The sequence below is a fragment of the Schistocerca cancellata genome, chromosome 10 (genome assembly GCF_023864275.1).
Source record: "Schistocerca cancellata isolate TAMUIC-IGC-003103 chromosome 10, iqSchCanc2.1, whole genome shotgun sequence".
In the NCBI taxonomy this organism is placed as follows: domain Eukaryota; kingdom Metazoa; phylum Arthropoda; class Insecta; order Orthoptera; family Acrididae; genus Schistocerca; species Schistocerca cancellata.
In genome coordinates, this window is record NC_064635.1 from 31641916 (window position 1) to 31656198 (window position 14283).

Here is a 14283-nt window from a genome sequence, read left to right on the forward strand (position 1 = left end):
CAATTTATTACTATTATGACCAAACAGGTGGACATGGTATGAACTTCACAAAATGAACCTATAGGTTGAGCAATATATCCACATAGAAATAATTATCAGTAGCCATGTAACGTAACTACACAAAGCCTTAAAAATTATACATACGATAATGCAAGATAAAAAGGGGAACATGATACCACAAAAAAATTAAAATATGTAGACCTTGTGCTAAATTAGAGTAACTAATATGCTCACCTGAAGCTCTTGCAAACCTATGCTAACTTAATATTTCCTTTCCACAAATCAGTATGAAGTATGTAGCAGAGTTGGTGTAAGTAGTATGTGCTGATGATGGTAGCACACAGAAATGCTGTTAGCACTGTAGCGGCAGGCTTCATTTAACTTGTGTGTTTGTTTGCATTTGGGGGGGGGGGGGGGGGGGAGATGGGAAGAAAACATGAAGGCTTTCAGTTTTAACAAAGTAATGGCACAGTTCATGATACAAGAAAAAGTTGACTTTCAATTGATGTTCCTCAAGGCCATTATTCAGTAAAATGGAAAATTTTAAAATGTTGTTCAAGGACTTAATTCCCAAAACCTAACTGTAATGGAACAGTTATTTATTACATTATCTACTGAGGTAATGGCATTTGAAAGCTCAGGAAAAGAAGTGTGCGGTGATATGGCATTTATTAATATTTGCAATGTTATTTTTTGTTCAAGAGATGCAGAAACATGCTACACTTTAAATGTTAAGTACCTGTTAAATGCTTGTTGGCGTCCCTGCACCCACCAAGTGGAACACTTTGCTTGTTTCTCAGGCTGCCAATAGCTTCCATAAGAGCTCTTTACACCGTGTTGCTCACTTGCTTGTACGCTGATAATAATTCTTCTTTTGGATTAATTTGTTAAATTTAAATTTATCCATGTTCAGATGTTAATGACTGCTCTATCATACAACCTGCTAAACATGTTTCCCACCTCTACATTTTCTGATGATGAGAGTTCCTGACAGTCTGGGAGTTAATTTATTGCACGTTTCTGATTATTTTTGATGAGTTGTTACTTTAAACACTGACTGTGCACTTCCCTGTAGAAGCTCTCAGATGCCATTACATGTAAAAGAGCAGTATAAGGTGTTTTAAATATTATAGTAGCTTCAATACCATGGTAGACAAAGTGTTACAGGTAGCAACAGGAAATGCAGGATAAATATTATGATGGCCCACAATATGTGGGACATCCTGTGCACAGTGCACAGCTCTTGAGGATTTGAGAACAACTGATGTCACTACAAAATTATTCCATTATGGTGGTGAAATGTTAATCACCACAATAATTAATATCCTGAAGCAATTTCTGATGATATGCAACACTTCTACTGTTTCTCCACTAAGAGAAAGGAATGTATTGATACAAAATTGTATGCTCCATTGTGATAAATATGTGGCCCTTGGGAAAACCGATTGCAACAAACATTTGACTTTTCAACAGTGGAAAACACTAAATTATATATGTTTCAATAAGAGAATGCCTGATACAAAACCAAGAAAATATTAAGCGAGCTGAATGAATGCGCAGAACAAAAGTATCATCACATTTTTAAGGAACTTAAGAAAATGCTTAAAGTAATTTATTAAAATGGCAATTCACACACTATGAAGGACTAGGCATTATGGAATGGTTCCACGTATCTTCAACACAGTGTCTTTACACAAACAACTACATAGCAAGCAAGCTAGCTCTTTCTTCTCTTCACAATTACTTTGGTTTGTGAGTACATCTCATTAGTACATAGATTACACCTTTCACTCATCTGACAGAATTTTCAAGTAACTGAAAATTTTTCTGTATTACAAATGAAAGACATATACTGGACAAAGTAAAATTGCCACACCCTACTCGGCAAGAGCTTACAATTCTGATCACCTCCACAATACAAACAACAATCCAGAGCTATCAGCAATCAACTTTCAAATCCTTACTTTGAGAAAGTAATCACACTTCAAGAATCACACACAGAAAAATTTAAAGACAAGTGAAGGTTCCTTTACCTTTTAAAATCTTATGCATCTCTTAAACAATTTTCTTTGAAACATGCAGAAATGTCTGTTCATATCAAATAATGATTCCAACAATGAAGTAGTCATATATAGAACTCCTCATTGTATTAAAAAACAATAGGTCCATTTACTATGTAGACACTACTAACCTAGCAGTTGTTGCAAATAATGTATCTATACCTACAGCCTTCATGACCACACACAGGGTTCACAAGGCTTCCCTTCAAGAGAAATTACGAAGATTGTATATTCTTCATCATTTGTTAATGCTACTTATAAAAATATGTTGATAAATTCTTCAGAAGAGAAACCAGCAAAAAGAGGTACTCATCATTTAATTTCATCTCCAGACGCAAAAGACTGCACCACACGATACACACAAATGCACTCAGTATTACCACTGTTCTAACAATCTCGTTTTATTTATAAAATGGCAGATAATTTGTTGTTTTGTATCAGGGCATAGAATCTAATTGGACCCCTCTGTTCCACAATGATGTCTTTATATAGGATCAGTTAAGAAGAATGAAACAATTATCACAACTGAGTAAGTACAACAGAAGATTGCACAGAGTACCACTCTAAACAAAACCTCTGGAAGCTTTATATGTAATTTGCATGCTACTGACATGACAGGAGTGCTTCTGACATTAACACTATGATCATGTGAGAGAGAAATTAACACATTATCTGTAGCAAGCATAATGTGTACTGGAACCGGCAAAAATGGATTTGGTTGCATTTGTACAACCCCAACTGCATGTTTTATAATTACAGCTCTATGCCATGACGTTAATGATGGTTCTTTAACATTGTGAAGAGACATGACCTATGCATAAACAAAAGTGTAATGTACTGCTTTATGTAAGCAATAAATCAGGGAAGTCTACACAAAAAAATCTGCAGAATTGATGCATAATGCAGCTCCTCTGGAAACTTGCGTGGTATCCTTTTTGATAAGCAAATTAATTTTAGGCTGTGTCAGTCAAAGTTATTACATAGCCTTACACAAAATAACACAGTGACAAGGAGGATGAGAGTTTTCCAGATAATTTTGTTTCTTTGGTGAAGATACAATTCAGATGAAAGGGAAAGTAAATCACCATGATATGAGATATGGGGAACCTAGAGATCTGCCAAAATTCAGTATGCTGTGCAATGTCATAAAGAATGGTATATGGCCCATTTATTTTTATGGAATGTAACAGAACTGCTGGAACATCTTAAAATGTTACAACACTGGCTAATCCTACAGTTTGATGAGGACTGGAGACAGTACATTCTTCACCTCATCAACGTCACCACAAATTGTGATATTAAAACACCTACTTCATCATTGCATTGATAAGAAGATGGATGTTCTTCCATTTCACAGGTGCACCATAGGTGATCCCCCTTGTATGATTTCTGAAATTAAAAATCTCATGCTTACTGGTTTTGAATCTACATACAGTAAAGTGTTGTGCTTGGCAAGAATTTTGATAACATTTAGTGATATGCATTTCTCGTATTGAATGACTGTAACATCAGTTAAGATTCCAGAGATCTTGTGTGAATTTCTGTGTTTGGTCTTCTGCCATACCTTCCTTGAATTATGTGAACTTGTTTCTTTCTTTTTGCCCTGCCCAACACACTGACAGTACAACAGTCAGTGTCATGGATGGCACCTAATTCTTACAAAGTGAGCAAAAATATATGCCAGTGTCCACCAGACGGTGCAACCCACACAAAATTACAAGCAAGGAAGAAGTACGTGGGAATTTTTCAGACATGCCTGAGACTATTTGGCACTGAATTCTAAGAAACACGAGCTGGCCTAGTTTAGGGTGCTTACTAAAACAGCACAAAAAGATGGAAACTGAACTTGTGCAATAAATGGAAGACAAATGAATACGAAATACATTTGCATAAGATATTTTTGTAAATATGCCACTGATATACTCTTGTTCCTTTAACTATATCAATTTACTTTCATATCTTCATGTTTTATCCTTCAATATATAAAAATAGAGATAAATTTCTATTTCCATGAGGCTAAAATCTTGTGATGTTATATAAGTAACAGTTCAACAATGTTAACTTCTTAGTATAGTCTGCTATAGGTTTAGAGTCTAACACTTCTTTCTCTTTTAACAGCACAAACAGAAGTAAACTCTGGTTATACATCTCTTCTTTAGGAGGAGTACTACTTTTACGGGACAATATAAACTAGCTACTACATAGTACGCCCTTGATTATTTGTGAACATCATGTAGTTGATTTTTTTTTTGTACTTTTATAATATACTGTAGCTTTACTCTAGCTTTCACAAAGAAAGCTGCATTGGAAACAATTCTGATGGAGTACACAACCTCAGGTTATAACAGATAATTGTGGAGAAAGCATGCAACCGTCGGTCCCACGTATAGTGTAGCAGCATTGTTGACGTAAATGGCAAAGTGCTGAAAAGATAAAGAACAGCATTTAATAATGTTCCATACAAATACTCTGCTTGATAATTGCTAAGGAACCACTCCATATTGTGTTATAGCCTTTGTTAACATAGGTAGTACCAGGCAGTACATTTGTGTTCCTCCCTCACGACGTGCAAGGTTAAAATTTTCTGCACAGAATGTCTTCTGAGAACATCCCACAGATGCTCTAGAGGGTTTGGGACTGGCTATATGTTCACTCCATGTTATCATGTTTTATTGTTCAGGCTATATGGCCAGTTCTGTTGAGATGATTGTTGTCATTCATAAAAATTAATGGTACACTCTACCAGAAAAATATAAAACATTCCCTGTACAACAGTTCACCTTTCCCAGCTCTTCTGTGGAGATGTGTAGTTATGTTTTTTTAATTAGTCAAAACATCCAACCAGACTGTGGTGACTCCACATCTACCCTAACTGTTGTGCTTCAGTGTCTCTTAAATTGGTACTATTTGTTTTGTTTTGCTTTGCTTTGCTTTGCGGCTCAAAAAACAACTGGGGTCATACGCGCCCAAGTCAAAACTGTAGAACACGAACACACAGAGGAGTCAGTCCCAGTGGACAGAATAGGAGACAGCTAAAAACAGGCACATGCAAAAAGGGCTAAAAAACACCATACAGAAACGGAGGTCCAAAACTAAAAATTACATGGCCTTCGCCATATCGCTACAGCAGATAAAAAGTAAAATGCGGTTGACAGCCCACCCCTCATTTGCTAAACCGACTGATAAAGCAGATGGCAAACCCAAGCTGGAACGTAAAAAAAAGAGCATTCCAGCAGGAAGTGGCAGAGTGTTAAAATTTGGACACAATGTGTACAAAGTGGTAGGGGAGCATCACTCAGCAAATGACGATGGCTAAAAAGGCAGTGCCCAATACGCAGCCGAGTTAAAATAATCTTCTCCCAGAGCCGAGTTAAAATAATCTTCTCCTGGCGGGAGGCCAACAGTAGGTCGCCCAAGGTGCTGGGACCAACTTAAAAAGCCAAAGCTCATTCCTGTGAAGGGAGGACCACTGGCAATGCCAAATGGACACCACCTCCTGACAGATGGCAATGAAGAGATCATTGGAGGGAATATAGGTACTCACGGCCTGAGGAATGAAGACTGCAGCCTTGGCAGCAGCATCAGCAAGCCTCTTTTCCTGGCAGACTGACATGACCACGGACCCACAGAAATATGACACTGGCTCCATGAAGAGTGAGCAAGTGACAGTTTTCCTGGACCCGCTGCACTAAGGGATGAGGAGTGTAAAGCAAACATAGACTTTGCACTGAGTGAGTCTGAGCAGAGGACACAACTGGAGAGGCTGTGATGCCAGATGTACTCCGTAGCCTGATACAAGGCGAAGAGCTCGGCTGTTGAAGGCACCCCCACCCCATGACCAGTCTGAGAGCCATTAGTGTAGACAAAGGTACTATCGCGAAGGTCATTAAACTGGAGGTGATATACCTTGGCTGGAGTAGTGTCCTTGGGAAGCGAATGAAGGCCAAGGTTAACATAGGCCACTTCACAAAGCCAAGGTGGTGAAGGGTTCACACCCACTGGGAAAGTTCAAGGTAGTGTGAAGTTAGGCCACTGTAGCAAGTGGCAAAAGCGGACTCCAGGAGGTAACAGACGAGCCCCATACTGATGATCAAAGGAATCATCACAGGAGGAAGCATAGGGGGTGGCCATGCATGGCAGACAAATGGCATGCATATCTGCTGTGGAGAAAGTCACTGCAGTAGGACAGTGGTAGTTCAGCAGTTTCAGCATACAGACACTCAACTGGGCTGGTGTAAAAGGCGCCCGTGGCCAAATGGATGCCATGATGGTGGATAGTGTTGAGACGGCGGGAAGAGGGGTGGGCTTGCAGATGCATAAACAAAGCACCCATAGTCTAGTTTCAAATGGACAAGGGACCAGTACAAATGGAGGAGGGTGGTTCGATCAGTACTCCAGGAAGTACCATTGAGGACACATAGGAGATTGAGCGATCTCCTACAGCGGGCTGTCAGGTAAGACACAGGGGAAGTCCAAGAGTTTCCTATCGAGCATGAGCCCCAGAAATTTTGTAGTTTCAACTAATGGAAGGGCAACAGGCTCAAGATGTAGAGATGGTGGGAGAAACCAAGTGCACCGCCAGAAATTCTTACAGATGGTTTTGTCAGGGTAAAGCAGAAGCCATTGTCGATGCTCCAGGAGTGAAGACGATCAAAGACAGCGCTGAAGATGCTGCTCAGTGAGACAGGTCCATGAAGAACTGCAATAGATGGCACAATCGTCTACAAAAACAGAACTGGAGATGCCCAGCAGGAGACAGGCCATTATAGGGTTAACGGCGATAGCAAAGAGGACGACACTCAGGATGGAACACTGAGGCACACCATTTTCCTGGATAAAGGTGTCCAACAAGGCAGAACCCACAAGCACCTTGAAAACTCGGTCTTGTAAAAATGCCTAAAGAAAACGGCAGGCACCCATGGAAGCCCTACGTGTAAAGAGTATGGAGGATACCAGTTCTCCAGCAGGTGGCGTAGGCCTTCTCCAAATCGAGTAACATGGCCACAGTCTGGGATTTCCGCAGAAAACCATTCATGACATGGGTGGACAAAGTAACGAGATGGTCAACTGCAGAACGACATGCTCGAAATCCACACTGTGCATTCGTTAGTAAATGGCGAGACTCGAGCCACCACACCAGCCAGGCATGAATCATATGTTCCATCACCTTGCAGACATAGCTGGTAAGAGAGATGGGGCGGTAGGTAGAAGGAAGGTTTTTGTCCTTACCGGGCCTAGGTGTGGGTATGATGGTGGCTTCAGGCCAGCGTCCAGGACATGTGCCCTCAGCCAGGTGTGGTTGTACGTGTTAAGCAGAAAGGTGCTGCACCATTTGACTGTGGATGGCGTTTGGCCCCTGGGGTGAAGGATCAGGATGAACTGAGAGCGTGTCTGAACTCCAGCATAGTGAAGGCAGCACTCATGATTCTGAGAAGAGAAGGGTATCGCCCGAGCCTCCTCCACCAACTTCCGATGGATGAAAGCAGGGTGATAGTGGGAAGAGCTCAAAACTCCTGCAAAATGGCAGCCCAAGGTGTTGGAGATGGCAATAGGGTCCACAACGACATTGTTAGCTACTGTCAGGCCGGAAATTGGGGAATGGATCTTGGTTCGAGAGAGCCATCTGAGGTTGGCCCAAACGACAGAGGAAGGTGTGGAACTGTTAAAGAACTAGTGAATGAAATCCCGCTAGTCCTTTTGCTATCCCAGAGAACTCTACGACATTTTGCTTGCATCTGTTTATAATGAATGCAGTTTTCCGGCGTAGGGTGGCGGTTAAGAACGCGGAGAGTACGTCTCCATGCACGAATTGCGTCGTGGCATGCCTGCGTCCGCCAAGGGACTGGGACACGACATGAGATAGTCCACCTGGTCATCACAACTGGGGAAATCTTGTTCTTCGAAGGTCACCAGGGAGGGATAAAGCTGCCAGTGAGCCTTAGTGAGCTACCATTTGGGCACGCATGCAGAGAGCACATGGGAAATGGTCGCTTGAGTAGGACTCAGAAAGAATGGACCACTCTAGACGAAGGGCAAGCTGGGCAGTGCAAAAGGATAGGGCCAAATGGGAATAGGTGTGCAAGGAGTCAGAAAGGAAATTGGGTGCTCCAGTGTTAAGTCAGAAGAGGTTAAGTTGGTTAAGGAGGTCAGCCAAGAGGGCACCTCTCTGACAGGTCCTGAGAGAATCCCAAATGGAATGATGTGCATTAGTCACTGAGTAGCAAAAACATGGGAGGTAGCTGCCTGATAGTACAGAGAGAAAAAATCCAGTGGGAAAGGAGAAGGCGAAGTGTCACGGCTTAAAGACTGGTAGTCGGTGAAATGGGCTGACTATGAATGTCATCCCATATGAGCAGCACGACACCCCCATGAGAAGGACTGCCCACCTCAGGGGGGGAAGGCCAAAACGAATTGGTAAGAAATGTGAAAGCTCGAAGCGGTCGTGAGGGCGCACTTTCGTTTCCTGAAGGCAGAGTACAAGGGGATGCTGCTACACTAAAAGCAGCCATAAATCCTCTTTGTGGGACCGAAGGCCGCAAACGTTCCATTGGAAGAGAGTCATAATGATGAGACAGGGTGCCACCTCGGCGGCTGCTGGGTGACAGCTGGGGAAGAGGAGCTGCTACAGGAGGATCGTGCTCCATGGGTCCATATAAGCATCAGCTTGTTTGTTCGGTTGGTCTGGGGAGTCCAATGCTAAAAAAACAGTTGTTGGTGCACACCAGTGACACCAAGGATGGCCGGGCTAAGGTATCACGTGCCGACACCATCGAAGAGGATCTTCGAGGTGGCGAAGGAGAAGACCGTTTGCCTTTGGAGGACTTCTTCGAGCCTTTCTGGGTAGATGAAGGTGGTTTCGACCCTTGAGGCAAGAGTTTGATGGCTTGTTGCACAGCTTGATGGGGGAGGGGGGGGGGGATGGTGATGCTACATTGACACTGGGCGATTTCACGACCTCAGAGCTGAATTGGAGGTTACATATCTGCGTAGCCACGTCCGTCATGGGGCGAGGGGTAACAAGAACAAAACTATAGGTTAAAAATGCGTGCCGGACCGAGACTCAAACTTGGGACTTTTGCCTTTCGCGAGCAAGTGCTCTACCACCTGAGCTACCCAAGCACGACTCATGCCCCATCCTCACAGCTTTACTTCTGCCAGTGCCTCGTCTCCTACCTTCCAAACTTTACAGAAGCTCTCCTGCAAACCTTGCAGAACTAGCACTCCTGAAAAAAAGGGTATTGCGAAGACATGGCTTAGCCACAGCCTGGGGGTGTTTCCAGAATGATATTTTCACTCTGCAGCGGAGTGTGCGCTGATATGAAACTTCCTGGCAGGTTACAACTGTATGCCAGACTCAGACTCGAACTTGGGAACTGGAAGGTAGGAGGCGAGGTACTGGCAGAAGTAAAGCTGTGAGGACGGGGCGTGAGTCATGCTTGGGTAGCTCAAATGGTAGAGCACTTGCCCGCGAAAGGCAAAGGTCCCGAGTTCGAGTCTCGGTCTGGCACACAGTTTTAATCTGCCATGAAGTTTCAAATCAGCGCACACTCCGCTGCAGTGTGAAACTCTCATTCTGAGAACTATAGGTACCAGACAGGAGAACACAGGGTTTGCGACTAGCCATTAACTTACGAGCAACTGGATAAGGCACATTTTCCTTTACCCGGATATCTTGAACAGCCTGCTCAAGATACACTGGACACTACTGAGAGGAGGCGGCATGGCCACCATTGCAGTTGATACAGCGGGAAGGAGGAGGTGGACAATCGCCCTTGTGCGCGTCCCTACCACAGGTGACACGTTGTAGTGTGGTTAGAACAATGACACTGGTAGCAGCGCATCGGGTTCGGAATGTATGGCTGGACCTTGATAATGTCATTGTCTGCTTTGAGCGTGGACGGAAGCACCACTCTATTGAAGGTGAGAAACACAGCTCGGTTGGGCACTAAGGAGGAATCTACCTTTTTTCATTACACGATGAACGGCAATGACAATCAGAGGTAAGATTGTATTTCGGTCTCGGTTAGGCCGTCGAGCAGCCTGGTGTACATTACACCATGGGAAGAAATCAAAGTTCTTTGGGCCTCGACACGAACAGGGTAACTGTGGAGAAGCAAGGCATGAAGCAGTTGTTGTGCTTGAGAATCAGAAGTGGCCATTTCGTAAATGACAGCAGGATATCACGGGGCCAGAAATTGCATCTACATAATTCTGAATAATAAACGGATTTACCGTGGTGAAGGACTGACCGTCTTGAGTACGTGAGACCATGAGGAACCTTGGTGCAGCAGGAAGGGACTTCGAATCATTAGCCTTGTTTACGTTTTGTTGAAGTTGAGTGGGAAGATGATTGACTCATTGTGAGGAAATCCCACCACAATTGCCAGTACCTCTGGTGGCTGCTCCTTCCAACAGGGGGCCCCCTTCACCAGGGGACGCAGCCGCCTTAGGTGATTGTTCACACCTCAGGTCATACCTCCCGAGCACCTGACGGAGGGACCAATTGGCAATTTGGGAAGGTTACAACTTGGCAATCATCTCTTCCTGGTCCTGGCCTGCACCAGAGGGTACGTGCGAACCCTACCTGTCGACCCGTGGCTGGGAATTACACGTTACCCAGTCACCTGTTACGCATCAGGCGCGTGTGTCGGCCTTCAGGAGCGTGCAGGGGGGAAGAAGATGCTGAAGTGGAGGAATGAGAGAAGGAGGGAAACAAAGAAAGGAAAAGGGAGCGAAAAAGAAATGTGAGACCATTTGTACATCAGTGACAGAATACAGAACATTCTCAAGAATATCCCAGACATATTCCCCAAGGGAGTGGAAAAAAATAGCAAGAGGATAGACATGCAACACGGAAGGGAAAAAATGCTGCAAACGCTGGGGCCGTGTGGTAGCCAAGCATGAACCTGCCAAAGAGTGGCGAGCCCCGGGGGGCGGGGGATTGGGAACACATTCCCCATTTTCTCCACACCCAGCAGTGACAACAATTGCATGTTATACTGAACCAGAATTCTTCTGGGAATGTTGCAGTTGCCCACAACTGTGAGCCTTCTCGACTAGGAAATGACAGTGAGCTTTTTTAAATTCTTCAATGAACATCAAAAATCACAAGGTAGTTACATACTACGATTTCAGCTGTCCACTGCAGTCATCTTCATCATTAAATCTAAGCGAAAAAAAATCTTCTGAATGCTGCCTGTGTGTATGAATGGTGTGTGTTCCTCTTTTGCTGATGAAAGCTGTGGCTGAAAGCTTTGTGTAAGTGTTTTTTTTAATTGTACCTGTCTGCAACGTAACATTTTATATTATTGTTATTCCATCCTGGATTTTCCATTCTTTTTATGCTCAGAAGATATTTTTCTTTTATTTTTACATGAGAAGACAGCTGCAACAGAAAGCTGAAATCAGCCACAGCGTGTAACTAACTTGGTCATTTAACAAACAATGAAAAAATACCTTTGCAATCCTGTATCACCAATTTTTGATAATTATGTCACACTTTAAAAAATGACAGTGTGTTGCAATTGGTGGAATGCACCATACGGGTCTCCGACTATGGATTTCAACAGAGTATATTGTGAAATGTGGTGACACCAATTCATCTCAAGCTGACCAACTGTCACCCAAGTGACACCATGTAGTGATATCCAACAGCAGTACTCACCATACTCTTAAATACAACACTACGAACGACTTCCTTCACCCCTGACAGTGTCTTGGGGTTAAAAATTCAACACATCAAGTTTGTCTTTTCAGTTGGACTTCGTACTGCTATTATGTGTATAACTGAGATAGATTGCTTCACAGTACTAATAACTTCAAGGAAATATGTGGCTGTAACATAATGATGCATATGAAAATTTCATTGTCCTGTAGCAATTGTCAAGCAGTGATATTAACAAATGGCTTCAAATGGCTCTGAGCACTATGGGACTTAACATCTGTGGTCATCAGTCCCCTGGAACTTAGAACTACTTAAACCTAACTAACCTAAGGACATCACACACATCCATGCCCAAGGCAGGATTCGAACCTGCGACCGTAGCGGTCACGTGGTTCCAGACTGAAGTGCCTAGAACCACACGGCCACACTGGCCAGCTGATATTAACAAATGAACAAGAAATAAAGATAGTAAACTGGTTAGTTTTTTGGCAGCAACATGTCAATGATATCTCATTAAGGTGTAGAAAACTTTTGTTGGTTCCATTCACAAACTAGAAGAAACAATCAGTGACTCACTCCACAGTGGGAACTATTTTCCAGGCACATGTGCAGTTTTATTAAAAAATAAATCATTCTTACTTGATTGGTTAACTGGATTTATAGGTTTAAATATCATAAAAAAGTGATGAAATGGGAAAATTCTAAACTACTAAACAGAAAGAGCTGGTAGTTTTATTGGGCCATTATTCCATACGCACACAATTTCACTTTGAAATGTCTGCTTGTGTCTGTGTATGTGCGGATGGATATGTGTATGTGTATGTGTGTGTGTGTGTGTGTGTGTGTGTGTGTGTGTGTGTGCGCGCGAGTGTATACCTGTTCTTTTTTCCCCCTAAGGTAAGTCTTTCCGCTCCCGGGATTGAAATGACTCCTTACCCTCTCCCTTAAAACCCACATCCTTTCCCTCTCCTTCCCTCTTTCCTGATGAAGCAACTGTTTGTTGCGAAAGCTTGAATTTTGTGTGTGTGTTTCTATCGACCTGCCAGCGCTTTTGTTTGGTAAGTCTCATCATCTTTGTTTTTAGATATATTTTTCCCACGTGGAAAGTTTCCCTCTACTATATTCACTTTATTATATAGTTATATCTAAAAAGAAAGATGAAGAGACTTACCAAACAAAAGCGCTGGCAGGTCGATAGACACACAAACAAACACAAACATACACACAAAATTCTAGCTTTCGCAACCAACGGTTGCCTCGTCAGGAAAGAGGGAAGGAGGGAAGGAGAGGGAAAGACAAAAGGATTTGGGTTTTAAGGGAGAGGGTAAGGAGTCATTCCAATCCCGGGAGCGGAAAGACTTACCTTAGGGGAAAAAAGGACAGGTATACACTCACACACACACACACACACTCTCTCTCTCTCACACACACACACACACACACATATCCATCCGCATATACACAGACACAAGCAGACATTTGTAAAGGCAAAGAGGTTGGGCAGAGATGTCAGTCGAGGCGGAAGTACAGAGGCAAAGATGATGTTGAAAGACAGGTGAGGTATGAGCGATGGCAAATTGAAATTAGAAATTAGCGGAGATTGAGGCCTGGCGGATAGCGAGAAGAGAGGATATGCTGAAGGGCAAGTTCCCATCTCCGGAGTTCTGACAGGTTGGTGTTAGTGGGAAGTATCCAGATAACCCGGACGGTGTAACACTGTGTCAAGATGTGCTGGCCATGCACCAAGGCATGTTTAGCCACAGGGTGATCCTCATTACCAACAAACACTGTCTGCCTGTGTCCATTCATGCGAATGGACAGTTTGTTGCTGGTCATTCCCACATAGAACGCTTCACAGTGTAGGCAGGTCGGTTGGTAAATCACGTGGGTGCTTTCACAAGTGGCTCTGCCTTTGATTGTGTACACCTTCCGGGTTACAGGACTGGAATAGGTGGTGGTGGGAGGGTGCATGGGACAGGTTTTACACCGGGGGCGGTTACAGGGGTAGGAGCCAGAGGGTAGGGAAGGTGGTTTGGGGATTTCATAGGGATGAGCTAAGAGGTTACGAAGGTTAGGTGGACGGCGGAAAGACACTCTTAGTGGAGTGGGGAGGATTTAATGAAGGATGGATCTCATTTCAGGGCAGGATTTGAGGAAGTCGTATCCCTGCTGGAGAGCCACATTCAGAATCTGATCCAGTCCCGGAAAGTATCCTGTCACAAGTGGGGCACTTTTGGGGTTCTTCTGTGGAAGGTTCCGGGTTTGAGGAGATGAGGAAGTGGCTCTGGTTATTTGCTTCTGTACCAGGTCGGGAGGGTAGTTACGGGATGCAAAAGCTGTTTTCAGGTTGTTGGTGTAATGGTTCAAGGATTCCGGACTGGAGCAGATTCGTTTGCCACGAAGACCTAGGCTGTAGGGAAGGGACCGTTTGATGTGGAATGGGTGGCAGTTGTCATAATGGAGGTACTGTTGCTTGTTGGTGGGTTTGATGTGGACGGACGTGTGAAGCTGGCCATTGGACAGGTGGAGGTCAACGTCAAGGAAAGTGGCATGGGATTT

The 14283-nt window shown here is 43.6% G+C and overlaps 1 protein-coding gene across 1 annotated transcript in view; it reads right to left on the reverse strand.

Annotated features, from left to right (window-relative positions):
- Positions 1 to 783: 783 nt before the first annotated feature.
- Positions 784 to 14283, reverse strand: part of LOC126106457 (zinc finger FYVE domain-containing protein 1-like) — a 113793-nt gene continuing 100293 nt past the window's right edge. The window contains exon 12 of the mRNA XM_049912744.1: positions 784 to 4483. The gene's annotated coding sequence lies outside the window, so the exon portion shown is untranslated. The remainder of the gene's footprint in view (positions 4484 to 14283) is intronic.